The sequence below is a fragment of the Lonchura striata genome, chromosome 12, assembly GCF_050655825.1.
Source record: "Lonchura striata isolate lonStrDom1 chromosome 12, ASM5065582v1, whole genome shotgun sequence".
In the NCBI taxonomy this organism is placed as follows: domain Eukaryota; kingdom Metazoa; phylum Chordata; class Aves; order Passeriformes; family Estrildidae; genus Lonchura; species Lonchura striata.
In genome coordinates, this window is record NC_140714.1 from 10881775 (window position 1) to 10905109 (window position 23335).

A 23335-nucleotide genomic window follows, 5' to 3' on the forward strand; every position below is an offset into this window, starting at 1 on the left:
ATTCCTTCCCCCTCCCCATCCACTCAGATGCCACAAGAGCCCCCAAATCTGTATTGCCTTCTTATTGCCAGGAAAGCAAAGCTTTTGCCAAGACATCTCCCAGGTTCCTCATCACAGAAAGTGAAGTTAAAACATCTAATGGAGGCACCAACAAAGATTGGCACAAAAAAGAAAGGGGGGAAGATGAGCACTGTTTGTAGAGCTTGCCTGGCCTCCTGCTACTCCTGCTCCCATCTTTTCTTTCTTCACTGTTGTATCCTCAGAACATCCAAGCCCAGGGTAGAAATATCTAACGAGTAATTTTTTTTCTTTCCCATCCCCAACCACACTCCTTCTGCAGGCAGCTTGAAATGCAGAGATCCAAGCGAAAGGAGCATACCTCACCGCTCCCACTTTCCTAACAAGACCTCATTATGGTGCAAGAAAAACTTGACCCCATCGGAAGTGTCAGGCAGAGGCACCGTGTTTATTTCTCACATATTCCCCTTCACCTGAAACTTGGCGGGTGCTGTGGGGAGGTTATTCTTCCTTTCTTTGATTGCCATGGGGAGTAAGCTTTTCTTTTTTAACAAAGCTATTTTAAAATAGATGTTTAACTCTGTGCTATTTTAAATGATGCATAGGAAAAAAGCCCACAGCAGAGCTGCAGCTCAGCACAAAGACTGGACGAACAGAAGCCCATGTGCTCCTAACTGTGTACAGAGGTGAAAGGAATACACAGATTACTGTATTGAAGAAAATGGCTCTGTTTGGGCCAGATGATGGTCTTTCAGATGGGAACAGCTGCAAACCTGCTAGAGGCTTCCCCAGCTTGCTTTTGCAGGTCAGTGAATACCCATGGTCATCTCTAATCACTGTAAACTACATCTCTGCAAAGTGAGGCTGGAGGAAGGCTCCAGGCTGCAGGGTGCTGTGGACACCATATTTCTGGCCATCCTTTGTGCTGGTGTTATGCTGTAGGTTGAGTGACATCCCATGCACAGCCACGGGAGAGAAGAATTAGAAAGACACAATGCATGTCATGCAGGAAATAGGCTTCCATCTACATCCCAATGGAAGGGAGGTAGGAGCCTCTAAGTATCAACAGTTCCAGGGACCCAGCTTGGATTTGCACTGTGATACAGAGACAAAGGAGTTTACTCAATGGGCATTTATTATTTTGGTACACTGCAGATTATAACTCTTTGAAGTTACAAAAAAATATAGCCAGTGTTTATCTCCGGTGTTCGATTATCACAAGTTGTTCATGCTCAGCAAATAGGTTTTCTGATAATCAGCTGGCATTTACTTTATAGACATCTGTATTATTAAATACACAGAGAGAGGGGATTTAGGGATTGTGACAGCAAATGGCCCTTGTTCTGTCCATAAAGCATCACATGTATTTTCCTATCTGTTCCATCATGATGTGTTACCGTGCATCAAGCCTTCATCCAGCCCAGAGAGCCCTACATCTCCCAAAACTCCCTCCCCTTAAGCAGCCAAGGCCATGTCTTCTGCATGGTAAAGGCATCCCATAGCTCCAGCTGCATCAATGGTGCTGTCTGGCACTGAATTATTTAGTTTCCTCTCACTGTGAATGGAAATGATCTGCAGTTTAAATGGGATAAAGAGAAGTTTGAATCAAAGGCACCTTAACTCAGTCAAACACACATTGGAGACTTCCTCGCCTGTGACTGTCAGGGGTAATAACCACAGCTCTGATCAAACAAAAGGCCCTTCAGACCCACTTAGTCCCTGGAATCAGCAGGTTCACATCTCATCTTCCAGCTGTTGGGGAAGAAAGTATTTAAAGAAATTGAGTCAGAGGGAAATGAGGATGTTGGGCTGTGGAACATGAACAACTTTCCTGTAGATTGGAGGCTGATTTAATGCTGGGCTTTCTCAACACCCAAACACTTTGTCATGCAGGCTGGCAACACTCTCCATTTCCTCCTGACCTGGCAGGGAGGAGGGTCAGTGTTAGCAGCGCTCATGTTGGCTAATTCATATGGAAGGGCAGAGCTATTACAGCTGTCACTGCCACATCAGATGCCAGCTTTCTCACTTCCTAAACCTTTTCTGCTCAAAATCCACCATCTCTGACCACTCCTCGCTTACACACCTGAATGCAGCAGCAGCTCTGAACTCTACCCATAGGCAAGTCCTCCCACCTATCTCCCCATCCAGGACTTCTTTCCCCATCTCTGTGTTGCCAACACCTGGACCTCTGCAGACATCAGAATTCCACAGATGGCAGTTCCCTCTCCAGATCACAGGATGATGCAGAGCACTGATTAAGTGTCCTCATGGTATGACAAGAAGGATGGCAGAGAGCTGGAGCAAAATCCTGTCATTGGAGGGATGTCCTAATGGTCTCTGCAGAGATCTGGTCAGTGGAGATCCTGAGGTTAAGCTGGAATCTGTCAGCATTTGGAGAATCAGGGACTCTGCTGTCTGCCCTGCCCCTGCTTCGTTGCATCCCAGCCCTGTTCTCCCCACAGGAAGGTTCTCCTCTCCTATGCTGCCCCATGAGCTGCCTCCAGTTTGGGATGCTTCCCTCGGGGAATGCCATTGGAGGGAAGCAGAGGGATGCTCTGGCATCACAAAGCCAGGCTCTGACCAGCACCAGCACCACACCACAGCTCAGGCTTCTCCTGCTGCCCCTGCCACTCCCCACCCCCCAAGTTGCTAGCATTAAAAGGATTATGGAACAAAAAGATGAGAGAGAAGGGATTACAGGGAATTATCAGCCTTGATCCTCTCCTAATTAATTACTGGTCAGACATATGAAAGGCTGGCTGCAGCACACCCCACAACAATGAAGAAGGAATGACACGTGCAACTGTAAAGGCTTTGGTAAATGCCAACTCTTACTTGCTGATGCAAGTTTCTTCCCAGAAAAGGCTCATTTAGAGAACAGTACCTAGACATGGCTGCTGCTATCATCTGTACAGTCTGTGTTCCTCCTCATACTCACCTTTCTAATGCTTACTCCTTATACTCATTCTTTCTAATGTTTACAATCTCTTGGGAGCCAAGCCTGCTCTGCCCTAAACCCTGGGACTTGCTCCACAGGGCATCCTTCTCCCTCAGCAGGCTGGGAAAGCTGATGCTTACCTGGCTGACTGGGGGTGCCTGGTTTTCTTGTGCGAGGCTGGGCTGACTAATCAAAAGGTATTTTTCTTAAAATTCTTATGGATTGAGGCAATCATCACAACAATCAGAGCAATCCTGCAATGAGGTGAAAGAGGAGGCATGTCATTTCAGCTCTGCTCTCTAGAGGAAGAGATAACAGAAGATCTATTTTTCAGTGTTTCCTGGTCCAAAAGGAAAGGATGTTCTCATCCCTCCCAAACCACTGTTTACTGGGAATGAGCCAACTTCTATGCTATTTTTTAATTCTCAGAGTTACACCCCAGTAAATAAGAACTAAACTAATGGCTAGCCTCTGCATATTGTGCTTTGCATGCTTTCCAGGATCCAGCCCCTGCAGTGAGAAAGAGACACCCAATAATGATAGATTGGTTTCACCAGTCACAGTCATTTTTCCTGAGAACAGCAGTCCATCTAGTCCTATAGGTTTGCTGGGCCTGTTCCCACCTCCTTCCCTGAGAGACCAGCACTTTGACAGGGTCATGGTTAACATGGTTAACACCTGAGCAGAGTTAACTCCAACTGATTCATGATTCCTGACTAGGCTCACTTGCTTCCTCACTGAACTCCACACCTTGAATAAGGGTGCCCATGATTTTGGGGTGCCCAGCCCATCCTATATATATCATGCTCTGTCATCCCACAAATCACCCTTAAATCTCACTGAAGCTCTCTGATGGAGCACCCGGAGTCCCAACCCAAGTCAGATGTTTCCAAGTTACCTATAAGTGAAGTGGTTGTTTCCAGCCCTTAGTCCCAGCTACACCATCAGCATCTGCTAGCGCCCTGGTCTTGCTTCCTCACCCAGCTGAGCATTGCCAGCCTGGCGGGTGATTTTCATCTGGCTTGGGAAGTGCAAGCTCTTTGTTTGCAAGCACCACAAAGCTCAGCAGCCCTGGGCTGGCCAGTGCTCTGCCTTTAGGCTCAAAGAGGGTGTGCAGTCACAGCAGGCTTCAAAGTGGAAGGTACTTGCAGGAACGTGGCTGAAGATCATCTCTTTTTGCATCACACCTTTCCTATGCACTTTCCCTAACTGCAGGATCATTCCCAAAGGAGTCACAGCCAGAACACTGCATCAGGTTTCCATTCATGACCCACAAAGCCTTTCCATGGAGAACTCAGACAAGACTTTTGTGCCAGCTCCAAGATCCTGCAGGTCTGTCCCCATTGCCTGCTTTTTTTCCCCTCTCTCTTTTAACCTGAACAACTCTGCAGCAACCTCAAATCAATAAAACAAAGGCAAGGCAAGCTGCCACTAAACACCACCTGCTTAAAAAAGATCCACTAGAATTATTTGCTGCTACACAACAAATTTCTGCCTGCTCAGTCCCCTGGCTGCTGTGCTGTAGATGCCCAAGATGGAGCAGGATACAGAGGTGGAGGGACCAGCCAGCATCCCCTTCCTCACTGCACAGAGCTCTGGGCTCTGCTGCAGCTGCAGTTTGCACCATCTGTTCATGTAAGCAGTGAAGCAGGGATGGCCACAGCTCTTCCCGTGCTTCTGGAGCTGAGGAACCCCAGTGGGAGAGCCCAGAGCCCATCCTTCTGCACCCAGCTGAGAGCTTATCAAAAGGCATTCCCCCAGCTGTGGGACAGGCAGGCGGCTTCTGCACGTGAGCTCTGCTTTTGCCCGGGAGACAGAGGCTCTTCTCTGCTCTGCACAGAAAAGGTTAAGGAAAAGCAAAATTTCTGAGAAACACCAGCATGCTGGTTTTGACAAATGCACAAATTGGAGCCGATATGGAATGCAGATGTATGTAAACACTCATGAAATTACCTGCTCCCTCCAGCATAATGCTGCCTCGCAGCCATAGAGTCTGAGCACTCTGCGAGGCCCAGCCTGTTTAGATCCATGGAAATCAGGGAAAAGATGCTGTAAAGGTACCAGGCAAGAGTGGGAAAAGAATAAGGGAAGAAGACACCTCGTCATTAAATTAAAGATAGTCCTGTTTGGCGGCAGGACACCCCAGCTTTGGGATTGGAGTCAGTGAGATCTTCAAGAGCTGCTTCCCTGCCCTGCCTGCAAACACCTTTAACCCTCAATCTCTAACCACTTTACAGGGGCTGGCATGGTAAATGCCAGGTTACAGGTATTGAACCAACTGTCCCAAGATCGTATCACGAACCCTGAAAACAAAAACCAGGTGTCCTGACTCGCACATCCTTGTCCTACCCACTTAATCTGTGCCCTCCATAGCTGTTGCCATGGAGATAACTTCAATGCCACCCATTCCTTACCAGGACATCACTGAAATGGTCCAGCAAAAGCAGTACATAAGCCCTCAAGAAAAAACATCCTTCCATGTTCCTGCTTCCATGGTGTGCTGCAGCAGGGCTGGGGCAGAGGTGAACAGCTTTCAAGGCTTTCTCCACATAAGAGCCCCTTTTTAATATCAAGCTCACATATTTTATATTTACCTACTGCCAGCTGCACCTGCCCTGATCCCAGCCATAAGCCCCAGCAGAAGTTAATCTCCCCATCCCCACATAGCACCTGCAAAGCCTCAACTCCACTTTTCATAATGGTCTGTATGAACAGATCTCTTTCATTAATCCCCCACCTTGCCCTGGCCCCCGGAGAGCTTCTCAGCACCAGCCATCTCCCCTGTTCCAGCACTTCAAGCTGGATTTTGAGATGAGAGAAGCCTCTTGAGCACAAGATTTTCCGATTAAAATAGAGAGGGTGAGGGACATATAAAAAATGAACAGCAGAGCAGACATCCCATATTCTTCCAGGAAACTTAAAAAAAATCAGCTCTTGGAAATAAAGGAATAGAAGTGAAAGCAGTAAGTCCTGAACTGCCAAAGAGATATCACTACCCTACCCCTCAGTGGGAGCATTGGGACTTACCAACCATCCTACTGAGGATCCAAAAACCCTTTTCCAAAAACAACTAAATCTGTAGGCTTCAGGGAAAGGTAAACAAGCACCCACACACATAAATAAAGCATGGTAATAAATGTCTTAATAATTAGCAGTGATACCAATGCAGCTGAGCAAACATCCCTGGATCCAAAAAAACAAACAAGCCTTCTGCTTTCTGTCCTAGCTCCAGTGATAATTGTTTGCACGCCTTCATCACAGGGGATCCCAAAGCTCTTAGTAAACAGAGACAGGGATGTCTATGGAATGGAAGCTGGGAGAGGCAAAGGAATGGTGCAAACCTGCTGCACGGGCTCCCAAAGCCACCTTTGGGTCCAGCACAGTCACTGCCCACTGGTGCCACACAGAGCATCTCCAGCAAATCCCTCTGCTCTCCAGGAACCACACTGCCAGATTGCTGAGGAGCAAAAAAGGGACCGAGGAAAACTGGGCATTTCCCTGCCCTGCAGAGCAGACACAGCCCCCAGCACCTCTGTTCTCAGGGTTACTCCAAAGCTGCCCCTGGGCTCCGTGGCACAGCACAGAACAGCACTCAGCATCTGTGCTGGTCCACGGCCATCTAGGACAAGACAAACACTCGGGCAGGAGCAAATCTACAAGACTTTACTCTCAGTTATTTTTCGCTCAATTATACCAGAGGGAAATCATATTACGAGAGGGATCAATAAGGAAAACAGAGCTGGAGGAAGGAAGAGAGCAGTACAAAAACACACACGCTCACACAAACCCCTCTCTTCCGAGCTCCAGCTGCAAAAAATCCCAACCCTTTGAACTTTCCCTTTGAGTCCTGAGCTCTTCTAGCTTTTTTCCTTCTCTTTTTTTTTTTTTAAATTTCCCCCTCCAGACTCAAGGATGAATTTCTAACCTCAGAAAGAAAATCCTCCTTCTGTAACAGTCATTAATTGGCTTTGGGGAATCTGGGCCACCAGATATGCCCCTAATCCTATACACACTTCCAGTCCCATGTTCAGAGTTGGGTTGGCTGGCACTTCTCTCTGCAAGAGACTTGTTAGGGGAATTAGCTGCTTTCTTCAGCCCCTGCAGCTGTCTGGATTGATGTATTTTTTAAATATAGAGGGGGGAGGAAAAGGCAGTCAGCAGATTATGTTGGGGAGACACTGATGTGAATTTTTCTCTTTCTAAGTAGCACATTTCTCCATTATCAAGACACACAAAGCATTGTCAATCACCTTGTCCTAATACAAAAGCAAAGAGCTTGCCAAAAGGTTGGCAGCAATCAGCACATCCTTGTGGGTGGCAGGGTGTTATGAGAGTGAGTTTGATAGAAGCTGTTTTGACTGGAAGGGTGTTTGTCATGATTTAAAATGTTAAACTGTGGAAGTGGTACGTAAAGGCTAACACAAAAATGTCTGAGGAACACATCCATACGGTTTCTTCTCAAAGGTCCTAGGAGACAAACCACAGCTCAGGTCGTGAATTCCCAGCTGCTCTTAGGAAACTTTTAGGTCAAACCTCTTCCAGTGTGGAGGGAATTACAAAGCAGTCACCAATTGTAATTCACCATTTCCCCAGGTTGTCCTACCTCCAGACACTGCTCACACATGCAGGGCATCTCCAGGCAGCAGGTGAGGGATCTTCCTCCACAACATGGGGAAGTGATTCCTGCAGAAGGTAGTTCAGGCAGAGGTCAAACTTAGGTGTCTTAATCTTCTTCCCAGAGATCCCATTCTCATATCCTTTCCAGTACATACCAATAGGAACCAAAATGAAATCAAAATTGAATTGAATTACTGCCTTGAACAAAAATAAACCTACTCAGAAATCCAAACATATATGAGAATCCTCACTAGAAGGAAGAAAAAACAACACATATTGTTCATTAAATTATTCTTTTTCTTATCACTGTCTCTCCTGGTTCAGACTGAGGCATTGAAAAGCTACGAGACACATTGATCTTGTGCCATTTCCCATTTAATACTGAAGCACTTGAAGCTCATGGGAAAGGTCATTCTGTTCACATCTCTACCTGAGGAGATTTGGATTGCACAAACAAACACCCAGACGCTCAAGTCTCCCACCTATCACACATGGTTATCCTTTTTGGGTCAAATCCTGCCAGGCTACCTTGAGCATCCTGTTGGTGCTTTTTGAAAGATGCAAAGTGTCCTTTAAAAGGAGAAAAGCCAGCACAAGATGGAGTCGAGAGGCTCTCCAGCTGGAACAATATCCTGGAAACCGCCATAAACTGTAGAGGTGAACTCCAAATGAAAGATCACACAGCAGGGACCTGGAGGTAAGCAGATGGCTTTGAGAACTGGGAGTCTCACACCAGCTACAAGCAAGTAATTACCAGCAAGTCACAGCTGGGCTGGACGGCATGAGCAGGTGAAAATGTGACTATGCTAGGGTGACATGCTAGTGTGATCACACTGTCAGCATCCTCTGACACTTCTCCTCTTCCCTTGCTGGCCCTAATGCTTCTGAATGTAGGTATTATTTCCTTTAGAGAAATCAGAGACATTTCGCCTTAGGAGGCCTCTAAAAACAGGGGTGGGAAGGAAGTTGCTCTGAAGTGGTGGATGAGTGTAGCTATCACTGCAAGAGATAAGGAGCACATTCAGACGACTGCAGAGTTTGCCAAAGTGGCTTTTGAGACCTGGTGAAGTACAAGCTGAGGTTGGGAGGGAGATTTCTTCAGCCAGAGCCTGGGAGGGCAGCCTGAGGCCACAATGTGGGAGTGACATTTCCACTAGGCTCGGCCATGAGGACAGGAAAACCTGGCTTCCTCACTGCCTGCTGTCCACGTGGGTCTGCACTGAACAAATACAGACAGGCTGTTCTGAAATCTTGGAATTTACCCCCCTACTGAGTTCCTGGCTGTAAGCCCCAGTTGGGAGGGAGCAGCTAACACAAAATTTCTGATCCAAAATTGTGGGCTGGGCTGTAAAAGCCAAACCAAATTCAGCAGCCAGTCTGCCTCCTGTGTCTGGCTTTTTTTTTTTCTCTCCAGCTTCTTTGTCCAATATTTCTGGAGTGTAGATATATTAACAAAGTCTCAGGAAGGACCATGCATTTGTTTTTGTGCCTCTCTGGAAATGAGAGCAAGGAGAGGGATGATGCTGAAATGTCTTCTCCAGTCCTTGCAAGTTACTGTCAAGTAAGTTTACAGCTCTTCATATCCATCATTGTGAAACTCTTGAGCAAAAAGATTATTTCTGCCTTTGCTGAAATCTGGAAGTTCCTGGCCATTTCCTCATTGCTGGCCCTGACAGCAGGAAGAGGTGCTGAGCCCCCCACTGCTGAACCCCCCACTGCTGAACCAGCTGCAAACCACCCAAAAGTTCTGGCCTGGCTTGCTAGAAATTATTACAAACATCATTCAAGCAAGGTAAATCAGAGCCCACACCTCACCCAGATACCCTCCCCTTCTGCGTTAGCTTTCTAGCAGCTATAGAGGTCTCCTGCAAAGGACCACCTGATGCTTTCGGACAAAGGAGAGAAAAAGCATCTCATCAATGAAGGCAAACATACTCTTCCTCCCCACTGCCTCACCTCTTCCCCCTCCTTACACCCATCATGCTGTCTCTTTTTTCTTTTCCTGGCACAGCACAAATTCTGACACATTTGGGCAAGGCTCTGTCACAGCGGTGTGCTGGGGGTGTCAGTGTCAGACCCTCTGCCCTCCCCCTTTTCTCAGGGTGCTGGGAGCCAGCCTCTTGCATGGGCTGGTGGATGCCATGCCTGGCTGGGCTGAGGCACTCGGATCGACGTCTCCCCAGGGTGCTGCTCCTGATGGAGTTTGCAGCAGGAGCTAAAAGCCACATACAGATAACCCTTCCTTCCCCTTGCTTCCTCTCCTTCCTCCCTTTCAACAATTCAGAGAGAAGAGGGGGAAGAAAATGGCACTTGGATTAAATAAACTAACAGCCAGCATGCAGGGCTTTTAGCTGTAAGTGAGCCAAGTGTCCTGTAACATTAAATAAATGCAAGATTAACCTTCAAGGCTTCCACACTAAATTATTTATCTTGAGAGGCAAAGAGGTCGAGATTGAAACAAAGGGTAAATATTTGAGGAGCGCAGTGCGTGTGCTGGCTCTGTGGCTGTTTGCCCACACTGTGGCTCCTGCCAGCACTTCCCTGCCGTGGGGACAGCCCTGGGCTGGCTCTGTCCCCAGCCCGCCCTGGGATTCAGCTGTGGGAGCAGCAGAGGGGACAGCCCTCATGCCACCAGGCACAGCATCCTGCCTGGCAGGAGTTGTGAGGCTGGGGGAGAGCCCAAGTGACCCGACAGAGGCTGATAAGTTGTTGTGATTTCACTGAGCATCCCAGGCTCTGCAATTAGCAGTTGCATCTGCCTTCTGTATTGGAGTATTATTAACTGCATGATTTACATCCAACCATTTCTGCAGCCACTGTAGGCAGGGAATTACCTGATAACAAAATATCCTGCTGTTCATGCTAAGTGACAGACTCAGAAATATTAGTCTGTTTAATCAAAGCACTAACAACACTAAACAGATGAAAATATTTTGCCATTCCCTAGCTGATCTCTCCTGTTAAGATCTTTAAGAATTATTCTGTCAAAGATATGCCAATTATTTTTCTTTCTGTAAAAATATTTAAAATGTATCCACTACTGAGAAAGCATACAGCATCTGTTTAACAGTGAATTGCAAATTTACAGTGTATTTTAAAGTGAGAAACACAAAAGGCAGCTATGGCCAGGACCAGTATAATTAGTCAGCATGCACAATGCCTTAAATTACAATCTCTGTACTTTCTAGAATTGCCAGGCTTCAGAAGGAAAAGCAGACAAGATCTCAGTGTTAACTCATCTGAAAAAAACTCCCCTAACACACTTTTTCTCTAGAAAGAGCACCACGAAATCACTAATGAATGACTGCTGCAGTGCCCATTTCCTCACCCACGCTCCTGTCCCAGCCTGCTACAGAGGCAGAGCACTGCAGGTGCCACAGCCTCACAAGATCACAACACACTGTGGCACTGCCCAGCACCTGCTGCAGATGTAGTGTTAGACAAAAAAAATGGAGGGGGAGGGGGGGAAGAAATGATAATGCTGCAACCTATCAAATAAAAACATTTCAGCTACTTGTCAATCCACCAAGTTCACAACATGGTATTGAAAGTGTGTGCAGGAGGGAGCAAGACCGGGCTGCCCTCTGCCCCAGGCTGGTACTCAGCAGGATAGATGGAACTTCTCTGACAGCTTCTCAGTCTGTCCCATCCATGTACAATGCATTAAACTCCTTGAAAGGTGTAAGGTCAGGGATGGATTTTCTCTGAGTGAAGGGAATCACTGGAGTAGGATTTTACCATCCTTCACAGCAGGGTGTGCGCTTTGGACTGCCGGATCATCTGCTTATGTCCATGTAGCAAAGCCCTGCTGTTTCAAAAATCAAAGGCACTGGCACTGCTCTTGATCCCTCAGTGTCTTTGAGAATTGCTTTAGATGGTGGGGCTCAGTCTCCAGCACAGGGTGTGGGTGTGCTACAGGCTCCCACTAAAAAATGCTGCATACCCTCCCTCCTGCTCCTCTGCCCCCTTGCACCAAAGCTTCACCAACCACATACAGCCCCGAGAGCTGCTTGCCAAAATAACCCTTCACCCCCAGCACTCCTGTGAGATCCCAAGACACATCCAGGAGTGGTGTAGATCACAGAATCATAGACTAGATTGGGTTGGAAAAAGCCTTAAAGACCATCCGGCTCCAAACCCCCTGCCATGGTCAGAGACAGCTTCCACTCAACAAGATTGTTCAAAGCATTGCTCAACCTGGCCTTCAACACTTTCAGGGATGGGACATCCATAGCCTATCTGGGCAACTTGTGCCAGGGCCTCACCAACCTCAAAGCCATGAATTTATTCCTAATATCAAATGTAAGTCTACCATCTTTCAGTTTGAAGCCATTACCCCTTGTCTTGTCCCTTCCAGGTGACAGCAGGAAGAAAGCTGGAGATGAGATGCACAAAGGGACAAGCCACCTGCCCCTCCTGCCATGGTGATGTGCAATGCCTCCACTCATCAGCAGATGAAGGCTTTCCCTCTGCTGCCAAAGGGCATAAGTTTTAGGGTAGGGTGAGGTGGGCAAGCTGTGAAACCCAAGTGGCACTGAGATTCATTCCTTTCTACCAATTATGACCATGACAATAGTTAAGAAGCCATAGCAACAGAAACTTGACCCATTCCACTCCAGAGGTACAGCTGAAGCCTATTCTAGCTGTAATGTAGTCTCTTAACACCTACTGCTGTTAATGGTTCCTGCATAATAAAGGGGATTACAGATCTATTACAGATCTGTCACCTCCTAAAGAATATGCCATTAATCATGATCTTTATTTGCAAATTGGTTTATAATTTTGCAAATTTTTTGCAAATTACTTTAAATAGCAGAGTGGGGGGCAAGAGACTTTCAAAGGAAACTTACATGCTATTTCCCTCCTTGGCTAATGACCCATTTTGAACCAAATCACTGTGCACATCTTAATGTGTATATAGGTATTTGTGTAGGGGAGCAAACTGGATGAGCACAGCCAAACACTAAGTGACAGCAGTTGGCAGAGAACACATAGGACAGTGTATCTGTTTCTGCACAGATACCTTTTTACAGGCTGATTTTCACCTGGGCAGCTTTTACTGATGATGAGCAGCTGAGAATTCGTGTGTGCCTGCCCACTGGTGACAGCACTGCTTGGGACACAGTGAATATCCCTGTGTGCATTTCCTGGGCCTTTCACCAAGCTGGTATGCATGAGATTTGGGAGTTGGACCCAAGATTCACACCCTCCCCATCTCAGTTGAGCAAAACCTTGCTGTTACACCTCACTCCAGAGCCAGCAGCTGATTCACTCTGACCAACTAACAACCCCTTCAGCTGCTTGGAAACTGCTGCAGGGCAGAGCACAGGGCAAGAACACATTGAACCCTTCCCACATTCCACAGTTCAGTCCAGGGCTGGGTGGGCACAGATTAACCCCCTACCCTCCCACCCTCACCCCCAGCTTCTGTGAGGTTCTGCCCTTCTTTCCAGCTTTCCTTTAAACTCATCCCCAAATCCCCTTCCCTACCAGAACCTCCCCTCCACTCTCCTCATCTCCAGCCTTTTGCACCCATCCCTGCTTCCCACCCCCACGGATTAAGTAGACTTTGCCTGGATTACAGCTGCCAATCAAGTTCAAGTGCATTTTTAATAGTTTAATTTGTGGCACAAGGTTTCAAATAAAATCATCAAGTGCAGTCGATTAAACTCATTAAGTCCTTACGGACTCGTCTGTGTACTGTGCTGTTATCAGATTCAGAGACATGAGAATTAATTAGGCTGCTGTTATCCTTTGTCTGGATTACTGTGCCAGGCCCAGCAGCTGGGTGTTTTCCTGTGAAAGCATGAGGTCCATAATCTCCTTACCAGCACAACCGGGGAGACAGTGGCCTAAGAGATTTCTTCAGCATTCCTCAAAGATCAAACAACACGAAACACACTGTTTCTTGATTTGTTTTTTCCTCTCCCCTAGTTTTCTTTCTCTTTTTTTTTTCCCTCACCTGCACAGCACAGCTCATGACTAAAGGCAGTTCAGTGGTAAAAGGGCAGGTGAGTAGCAATGGGCTGCTGGTAGCAGGGCTCCTCACACTAATCACCCCTTCCAGAGTACACCAGGGATCTCCTACAAGGTTGCTTCTGCTTCAAAGGGATGCCCAACAGCCCCAACACTCTCTTGCTGGGGCTATTTCTCCACTGCCACATCCTCTGGCTCACTGTCCACATTTGGGGAGAGAGACTAAGGGTACTCAGGGGGGTAAGGGCACCCACTTCTCCCCTACAGATCCAGAGTGATGTGAAATCATAGCTGATGCACTGCACAACACACCAGGACACCCCAGATGCCATCATTTCTGCCGTGAGTGTGACACCTCCAGCACATGCTTTACTTGCTTCTGGGCACCAATGCAGATGGTGACCTGCTTGGAGAGGCAGATGTGCAGGTGGAAGGACAGTGCAAACTGCTGGCTGCCAGGTCTGTACAGACCTAAAGGTGAGGATGAACTGAGATGAGCACCCATGTGGGTGCTGCAGTCTGTACTGTGGGGCACCATGGGCAGGTGGGCCAAGGTGAAGGCAAACAGGATAAATGTCAACACCCTGCACCTGACTGTACTTCCACTTGCACTATTCTGGCCCCTACTCACAGAGCAGGATCCCACTGCACAAACACCAACACTACACAAGATATATATTCTCTATATAATTTGCCCTCTACTCTGCTCTATGGAGCAGAAATGCATATTACGTATCTCAACAAGGCTTTTAAGAAGGAAAGTCTCTTATTTGTTACACCACGACAGGAAACCAGTGCCTGTACCATGCAAATGCCAATACAGGGAGCTGAACAACTGGATCTGGACTGGACCTTACGGAGGCTTATGGACTGCCTTCCCACCCCAGCAGGATCCAGCCACAGGCCCAAGTAAGTGAAGATGATACCAGAGAAGAATAAAAATACCACAGGCAGATAAGCATCTCTGACTTTCTAACGCCATGAGGAACTTCACTGAGATCAGGGATCTGAAAATCCCTCCCCTCATAGTAAGGCTGCATCTCATTTATTGAAGTAGCTGTCACAGAGGAGGGCAGGAGGTGACAGATCCACAGCAAGTGATGACAAGTGGGTGCCCATGTGTGACAGCCAAAGGTTGTTGCCTCAGTCAGACCTTTGATATTGAAGTTAACAGGTCCTTGACAAAGCAGTTATTTCCTAGAGCAACCTGTGTGCAGGAGGGCCTTAAAAAGGCATATTGCCAGAGAGAGGTTTATCCAAAAGGCTTTTCTGGTGGACACAAATCCTTTCCAATGGGTCAGCTGCTGGCAAACATGCTGCAACACATTTATGAGAACATAACCATGCTGTAAGGAGATGAACTTAAGGGACAAAGAAAAGTAATCCATATTTAGGCTGACAATGGTTTTGCACTTGGTAACAGTCCTGCTGAATTGCACTTGAGGCGAGCTGAACTATAGCAATTTCTAAACTAAATCACTTGGGTCTGCCAGTACTTTTACCAGTTTATTACAGAAATTTACTCACAAGGGTCGGTGACCCCTCAGTCGGTGACTCCCGCAGGTGAATTCCTGAGCCACATTAAGCCACGAGCATTTGCTCTTATTCCCTCTGATGTTCTCTTTCTCTGCTCCTCCTCTCCCACTTCCCATTTCATTCTCGTCCACTGAATCCCTTCTTTTTTCCTCTCTGTTGTCAAATTAAAGGAGAGGTACAATGTGACAAGCCAGAGTCAGCTGAACAATAAGGGATGTAGACGTGAAGGAGCAACAGAGGGGCAAAAGGGCTGGGAAGGGAAGCCTGAATGTGATGGAGGGGAAGGGGAGCTGTGAGGAGCTGCAGGAATGGCAGTAAGGCAGCTGCACTCTTAGGAAAGATGAGAATTTTCATACCTGCTTCTCTGTACAGATAATATGAAGACAAGGATGAGGAAGAGAACAAAGGTGCAGCCTGCAAGATGCAAAAGGTCTCCAGAACCATTTTAGCTACTAAGGTGCACATAAAACAATGGCAGCTGCAGGGCATAAAGGGACAAAGAGGCATTAGGATTTGGTACAGAGGAGGAGGACTAAAGGTCATAGCAGTGAAATGGGCAAGAGGGAAAAATTAGAAAGTGTGGTGGCACTGAAGGAGATAAAAAAGAGGGCTGTTTTTTTTAATAGAGAGGAGTGCACTCCCTCCAATATTGGGCAGTCAAGAGTGTCAGGTGAATTCTGCTCCCCTTTCCTAAAAGTGAGTGCAGACAATCATGCATTCTCTGAGCCCAGAACATCTGCACTTGGACAAGATGAATCCTGCTGAAATCTTGTGTCACCTTAACCAAACTTAAACAGGTTCAGAGCATTTTCTGTAACTGGGCAGGGTCTCCAGGCCTGGCATAAATCTAACCCTCTGCATTTCTCCAGCAGAAATGTAAGCTAAAGAAGTTCTTCAAGAAATACTTAATACACATCCCTGGAATAGAAATTGCTGAAAGTATAAAGGCAACCCATCTACAACAGGATTTCTGCCATTGTCCCAGTCCAGCCAACCTCTTCCTGCTTCTGCAGTTCTCCACAGATTATTAATCATCAGTGAAAATATACAGAGTGAGCAGACTTCCTTTTTCCTTCTCAAGCCCAAAAGTCTCCTTGCAGTGTCTCCTTCTCACTGGTTTGCTTTTTCTTTCTTCTCCCCTCAGCCACACTTAAGAAATTGATAAATGTCTCTTTAAGGACGTGTCTGCCGCCTTGCTGCGCACCCTTATAAATCAGATAAATATCTCAAGGATCCTTATCCTGGGAAAATTGAGATAATTGCACTAAATTGAAGAGCCTCTTTTTTTTTTTTTTCCTCACCCCCTCCCATCCTTCTTCTCTTTTCAGCTGTAGTCTCTTGTAGTAACAGGTGTGCTGACTGCTAATTCCTGCACAGGAATTACCCCTTCCATCTGAAGGGATGGCCCTCAATAGCTCCAGGCTACCTCCTGATGTGAATTTTAACCAAGATACCACATCAGTTGGGAACATTTTCATAGCTCCATCTGGAGCAGCTCACCCTTGCTGGTGCACTTCTGACACCTACCTGCCCAGGAAGCATCTCTGCAGTATGATTGGAGGGTTGTGTCTGTGATGGATAAAGTTCAGCTCCAACACTCCTCTTCTTCCAGGGACTGGTGCTGTAGCTGGAAAATGGGAACAGAAAAAAAAGAACGTAAAGCTGGAGATGAATAGGATTCGGATGAAAGAAGATGAGGCATTAAGAATCAGCAGAAAAACTAGTGTGGTAGTCAAGTCAAATTAAGTCAAGTCAAATCAAGTCAAGAAGGCCCCCAGTGATCCTGTGCTCCAAGCAAATCCTGAGATCTCTTTCAACCCATACCTCTTGGTCCCATGGCAGGACAGAGGAACACTGTTGCTATGTGGGGGGAGGCAAAGACCCCAAAATCAGTCCCCATTTCTCATCATAATCACCATGTGCTTCTCCCCCACCTACAGAAATGAGAACACCTCCCATTAGCAGCACCAGTTACTGAGGTCTTCTCCCTGCCTTCCACCAGGGAAGGTATCAAAGCCACCAGAAGAGCAGGGGACAGGGTAGCAGGTGAAGAGATCAAGGAACAAACTATCACCCTGTTGGTTTTCTCCCAGGTGAAGAAAACTCTACAAACCAGAAGCCTACAGCTGTGTTTGACTTTTGGTGCTCTACAGTCAAACACACAAGAAAATTTGGACTGTCAGAGGCACTGAAGGTCACTGATGCTGCAATCCAAACGGGATGATTACTTCTCCAAGAGATTTTCAAGGAGCACCTGGGGTTACTGGGAGGCCAGCAAAAAGGATTTTTAGGTGACTTTGCATAAGACAGGGAGATAAACACAGAAGGCTCTCAGTGGGAAGAGATGACTCTACATGCAGAAAACTCAGGAGGTGGCAGGCAGGGGATGGTGTCATGATGGTGCTAAAGATGGCCCTCAAAACTACAGGCCTCCTCCAAGTACAAATTAGACCTTCCAGCCCAGCCAGCTCCTCTAAAGCCTGCATTGGCTGGGGAAAAGCAGAGCAGACTGGCTCTAAGCCCCAGGAGATAATTGCTGAGCTTGGGCAAGTGGCCTTGAGCCTGCAGGTGGGTTGAGAGAGAGGAGGACAACAGCTGTTTCTACTTCACCCAGCTCCTCTGTGCCAGGACAACCTTCCTTCATTCCCAGCAAAGCACCACTCTCTGCAAATTCATCAAGGCCCATTCTCTGGAAAATGCTCTCATGTACACCAAAAATAGCCCAAGAGCCCACGCAGGGCTGAAACAAGATGAGTGTGGTGGCAGAACAAAGTGGTTCAGAGTTGTGAGTCCATCCAGAGCTCTGCCAGCACATCTCTTGAGGAAACAGTTCTAAACTGAAGGACAGTCCATTCAGATTTGATACAAAGATTAAGTTTTGTACAATAAGGGTGGTAAAACACTGGCAAAAGCTGCCCAGAGAGGTGGCAGGTGCCCATCCCTTGAAACATTCAAGGTCAGATTGGACAGGGCTCTGAGTAATCTGATCTAGTTGAAGATGTCCCTACTCACTGCAGGGGCTGGACTAGGTGGCCTTTAAAGGTCCTGTCCAACCCAAACTATTCTACATTTCCATGATCTCATTCCAGATTTAGGGTGGAAAGAAACAAATTTTGGGAAGGTGGGAAACAGCATCTCTGACGTCGTCTGATGAAGAGGAGATGGAAGGAAGACTCATTAATCAACTTTTTTCAGTTGCTGCCCAAATTTTCTCACCTTTCCTAGCCAAAATTCCAGAAACAGCCACCACAGGGTACCATGCCCTGTGCCCAGAATGGGTGCAGTAGAAGGTGACTCCTCTGCTTGCTCCATGTCATCCACACAGACCCATGGTGAGTTTAAAAATAGCATCACCAATCCAGAAAATGGGGGTGGGTTCTCCATAGCTCCCCTCAACCCTTGCCCTGGCTCTGCAAAGAGACTAAGTGCAGCTTTCAGTGCCTATGGGACAGGATGATTCCTACCCAGCCTTCAGAGTCTCTCCTGGCATCAGCAGGCTCCACACAACATCTCCATTCCTCTCAGGAAGAATAGGCTTGATGGTGTTTTGACTCCTTTCTCAGAGACTCCCACATGGCACTTTACAATACAACTTTGCTCTTAAATACACATCCTGGGCTGCATCCCAGAGATGTGTGTCAGGCACGAAGTGCTGTCAGTCAGCCCCAGTCACAACACATCAGGGCTTAGGAGAAGTCTGACTGATCGGGGTGAGGGGGGAAGGAGCACAGGAATGAGAAGAAAAGGCTGAGCAGCAAAAAAAGAAGTGAGCAGAGAAAGACAAATCAAGTGGGAAAATGGCAGGAACTATTCCATACAGCAAAGGATGTTTTTCATCTGCAATACAACAGCAGTGTCAGGTACCGAAAAGGACAAAGATGTTCAGATACAGGGTCACAGGGAGGAGGGTGGAAAAGCTCCTGGGAGGGCTCCTGGGCTGAAGTCCAGTGTCTCTCATCCATGTGGCTTCAGGCAGCAGGGGCTGAAGCATCCTGCCACATCAGCAGCATGGCATTTAATGTAAAGTGGGCTGCAGGGACAAAGCTACCAGATAAAATGTGTGTCTGGGTAAATGCCACTCCAGAGCTGGCTCTGATATCAGCACTCTCAGCCAAGAATGACCAAATGGCCAAGGCACTGTGGCTGCCTCTCCTGTGCCATGGAGGAGTTCATGGAGCACAGGGAATGTTCACTGCAGGAATGACCATGTTCATCACTGAGCTCAGACCCACTTGCATAAGCACTGTCTGCACCTCTGGCTTCATGGGCTGAGTTTTGCCAGCTCACATAGCACTGTGTTGGATTTTTCTTTCATGAAAAGACAAAGAGAATGAAGTGGGCGGTGTACACTCTGACTTAATGAGGCATTTGCTAATCTCTGAGGAGGAATCTCATTAGAAAAATTGAAGAGGTCATCAGGGGTAGGGATGGGAAGCTCTAGAAATTACACATCACCTAGAAAAATGACCAGGAGAAATGGGAGTTTCTGTGCAAGCTGGCTCATGGGGAAAAGTGAGTCCATCACTCTTGCTTCCTTATATTCACCATATTCAAAATCACTGATGTGGTGAACTGACCCTGACTGGATGTCAGGTGCCCACCAAAGCTGCTCTACCACTCCCCTTCTCAGCTGGAGAGGGGAGACAAAATATAATGAACACTCAAGGGTCAAGATAAGGACAGGGAGGATCACTCACAACTACCATCATGGGCAAACAGACTCATCTTGGGGAAATTAATTTAATTTAATAATTTAAGCCTTGGGATCCTGTGCTCAGTCACTTGCTCCCATGTTGGAAGAGAGCTTGTGAGTCAGACCAGTAGGCCCTATAGCTGAGGTAAGGAGCTAGCATCCTTTCAAGTCACCTTTTTAATCCAACAAAGGAAGAAATAGCTACATAACAGAGGATATGGAGAGCCTTGCCTTTTACTGGCTCATCTGGATCATAATTAAAAGTGCTGTGAAACATCTCTGCAAACCCAAGAGGAAACCAGCCTGCCCTGAACCTGTAGGGAGATCAGTCCAAGAGCACGTGCTGGCCAGCCCCAGCCCGGCTGTGGCTGGGTTAATGTGACAATCCATTTCTGACAGCGTGTCAATACAAAGCAATTTAGGAGTGCATGACAAATCGACCCGAGGTAACAGGCAATTTCTGCGCTCTGCTGGTCAGATGGAAGCGGGGACCAGCGAGGCCACAAGCCCGGAGCATGCTGAGCTCGGCCTGCCCAGTGCTCTGCTGGCATCTTGTCCTAGGCTATAATATTGGGGTGTATTCCATTACCACCTCCAGCTGCAATCCCTTTTTTTTCCCCTTATCTCATGACTCAGAGATAAGTCCCTCCAGGAGGATCTGTTCTTTCAGCCACATGGCTGATAAGGTCACAGCATTCTATTGTGAGATGCTCCACCCAGAGGGAGGAGCCAAACGATGCCATCAAGGATATAAGCAGGGCTGTGGAGACAGCAAGGAGATCCCCTCTTCCAAGAGGAACAGCCGAGACCTTCTCTACACTGGACCTCCAGAGGGAAACTACATCAGTCCACAGAGATGAACAATATCTGCTACCACCGCCCCAGCCAGCAAGTGTCAGGTTGCATCTCTAACTCTGTCAGTGGTTCTTCTTTTGTGCTATTGTATGTATTTGGTTCTTTGTTCCCTTTTTCCTAATAAATTGTATTTCTGACTTAGAGCCTCTCGCTGGTTTTTCTTTTCAAACCAGGACACATCTCAACAGCCCTCACCAGAGAGAAGGGTGGAACACGACAGGAGCAGGTGACCTGCGGTGGGACACTGTCTTGAGATGGTGACAAAGAGCTGAGAGTAGCATCCCATAAAGAATTTGTTAACTGGGGAGTATTTGAATACATAAAGTAACAACAAACTGGCTGAAACAGAGTAGATAGACTTAAACATAGAGATGATTTATAAAGCAGAACCTCAGCCTTAGTCCATGCCACCCTGTGGGCAGGGAACCACTGGCTGAACCTCACCAAGCTGGAGAGGGGCAGCAGGTGGTGCAGGCAACCCAAAAACCTGATTCCAAAACATCATTTCTTCTTTTAAGCCAGACTCAGAGCATGCCTGGATGGGAACCCAAGCACTAACACCATGCTGCTGCCCTTCTACCATGTACTCAAGGAGCACATCTCACACTGGTGCATCTCCCCAGGCAAGGACTGAGAGAGTCCATGGGAATTATCAGGGAGGTGCAGAGGGTGCTGTGGGACAGGAATTGGAAGGCACTGGCATCACTAAAGTCTGACCTGCCCTTCTTCCCTCCCTGTCACAGCACAGATTGCAGGGAGGACACTCATTTGCCTCTTGCCCACATGGTAGCCACCAGCAGCCATCCCAGAGTGCTGCCTCCCTGCCCACATTGGCACAAACACCAGGGCTGGCTTGGAAAACAGAAGGTGAGCCCAATCCAAGCAAATCTGTTTGCAAATGCAGAGTGCAGCAGCAATGTGCTGGCAGTGCTTATCCAGTATGATGGGCTGAGGGACACTCCCACCACACTAAAAGCATCTCAGTCTGTCATTATTAAAGCAGAAAACACAACAGATGCAGCCTGTGCCTCCAAGTCCAAGCTTTTGCTCCCTTGCAGCTCAGGATGTTGCACTCTGAAGAGTTGATTCAGATCACTCACTCACCTAGAGAGGCCAGAAGTGCCACCTCCTCTCTAAGAGTCAGGAGAAATCATGCTTGCTACCAATTTTTTGGATGGAATAACTTTAAACCAGGCTGAGCTTCCCACCCGTGCCACACACAGAAACTCTGGAGGGTGCCAAGAATGGCAATGCAGAAGTCAAAAAAAGGAAGAATGGATAGAGAGGGGAAATATAATATTGTTGTAACTCTGCCAGAATAACATGCTGGTTTAAACCTATCCTTGGACATATTTTTATCTGGAGCATCATGGGATACAAGCAGGGAGGCAGAGTTTGAGGTTGGATCCTTTTTGTGCGGTTTCATTAAGACTCAGATTCCCACTTTATTCTGATTTAATAAGCTAGTTAAAGCGTGTTAACAAAATTAAAAGCCATTATTAAAGGCAGATGTACTGGTGTACAAATAGCTAAGCATCAGCTTTGACTTTAGATGATCCACAGCTTCAGTGTATGCTTCTAATAACCAGCTGTCACTTACCAGAGATGTGGTAACTCTTATTAAATCCTAAATGGGCATATGGATGTTATGTTTAAAGTAGTATTTTTCCCTCCTCACTTCTCTTTTTTCCCACAGGCAACTGAGCCAACTCACAAACTTCCTGCATCATTTTTTCCCTTCATTAATGGGATGCATGTTGAGATCAGAAGGGCCAAGTGATGACCTGTCTTTTTGTTTTTTACATCCATTTGGAAAAACCCATATGATGCTCTGTGTGTCAGAAGAGTCATAACACATCCCAGATGCCTCAGCACTAATTGCACTTTTTCTGCTTGAAGCCACCAAGGTCCCCCGAGAAGCCATTCAACCACAAGCCCAGTTTGTTCAGCACTGCCATTTTCCTGAACAGCTTTGCAGAAACAGGCTGGTGTGCCCAGCTCTTGGAGGAGCCACCACCACCAGCCCAGCACAAACACCTCCTTCAACACAAACTACATGTTCAGGGCATCTGGAAACTAAGGCACTGTTGGGCTTGTGAGAAGCAAAATCTGTTCCTAGGATGGGAGTAGGGGAGAAGGGTTAAAGGAGAAAATCAATCTCACTTGCAAGGTTCCAATAGGACTACAGTAGAAGTACCAACAAATTGAAACTTGAAATCAGGGGCTGGGAATCAGGACAACACTTCTACCATCCACTGTTTTTTACATCTTTTGCTTTTTAACTGAGGCAAATGCACTCAAGAGTGCAGGAGCCAGTACCTTCCAACACTGTGGTCTCTACAGGATGCCACCCTCTGCCCAGGTGTCAGCCACATGCACCAGGCAGGAGCTGATGCCAGCAGGCCCCACCACACTGGAAAGCTTTGCCTTGGTCCCTCTGCCATGAGAAGGAGCTGCCACCCTCCTTTGACTCTGTTTTTCCTGATATCAGCAGAGTAAGACAAGGCTTTGGACACACCACAAAAGAGCATCTATGAATATGTTGCTGTAACAGAAACAGACTTTCCTTGCCCTCCACAGAGATGAACAGCTGGACTGCCTGCCCCAGGCAATGGTCACTGCTGCCCTGGGAAGCAGAGGAGAGCATCAGGGCAATTGCTCTCCTCTAGGTGCTGCTGTCAGCCATAAACACAGGATAT

At 47.2% G+C, this 23335-nt stretch overlaps 1 long non-coding RNA gene across 1 annotated transcript; it reads right to left on the reverse strand.

Moving 5' to 3' along the window:
* Positions 1 to 872: 872 nt before the first annotated feature.
* Positions 873 to 22994, reverse strand: LOC146766249 (uncharacterized). The gene is made up of 4 exons (XR_014958143.1): positions 16616 to 22994; positions 7563 to 7642; positions 3100 to 3213; positions 873 to 1770 (listed from the first exon to the last, which is right to left on the reverse strand). It is a non-coding gene; the product is annotated as an uncharacterized LOC146766249 (long non-coding RNA).
* Positions 22995 to 23335: the final 341 nt, after the last annotated feature.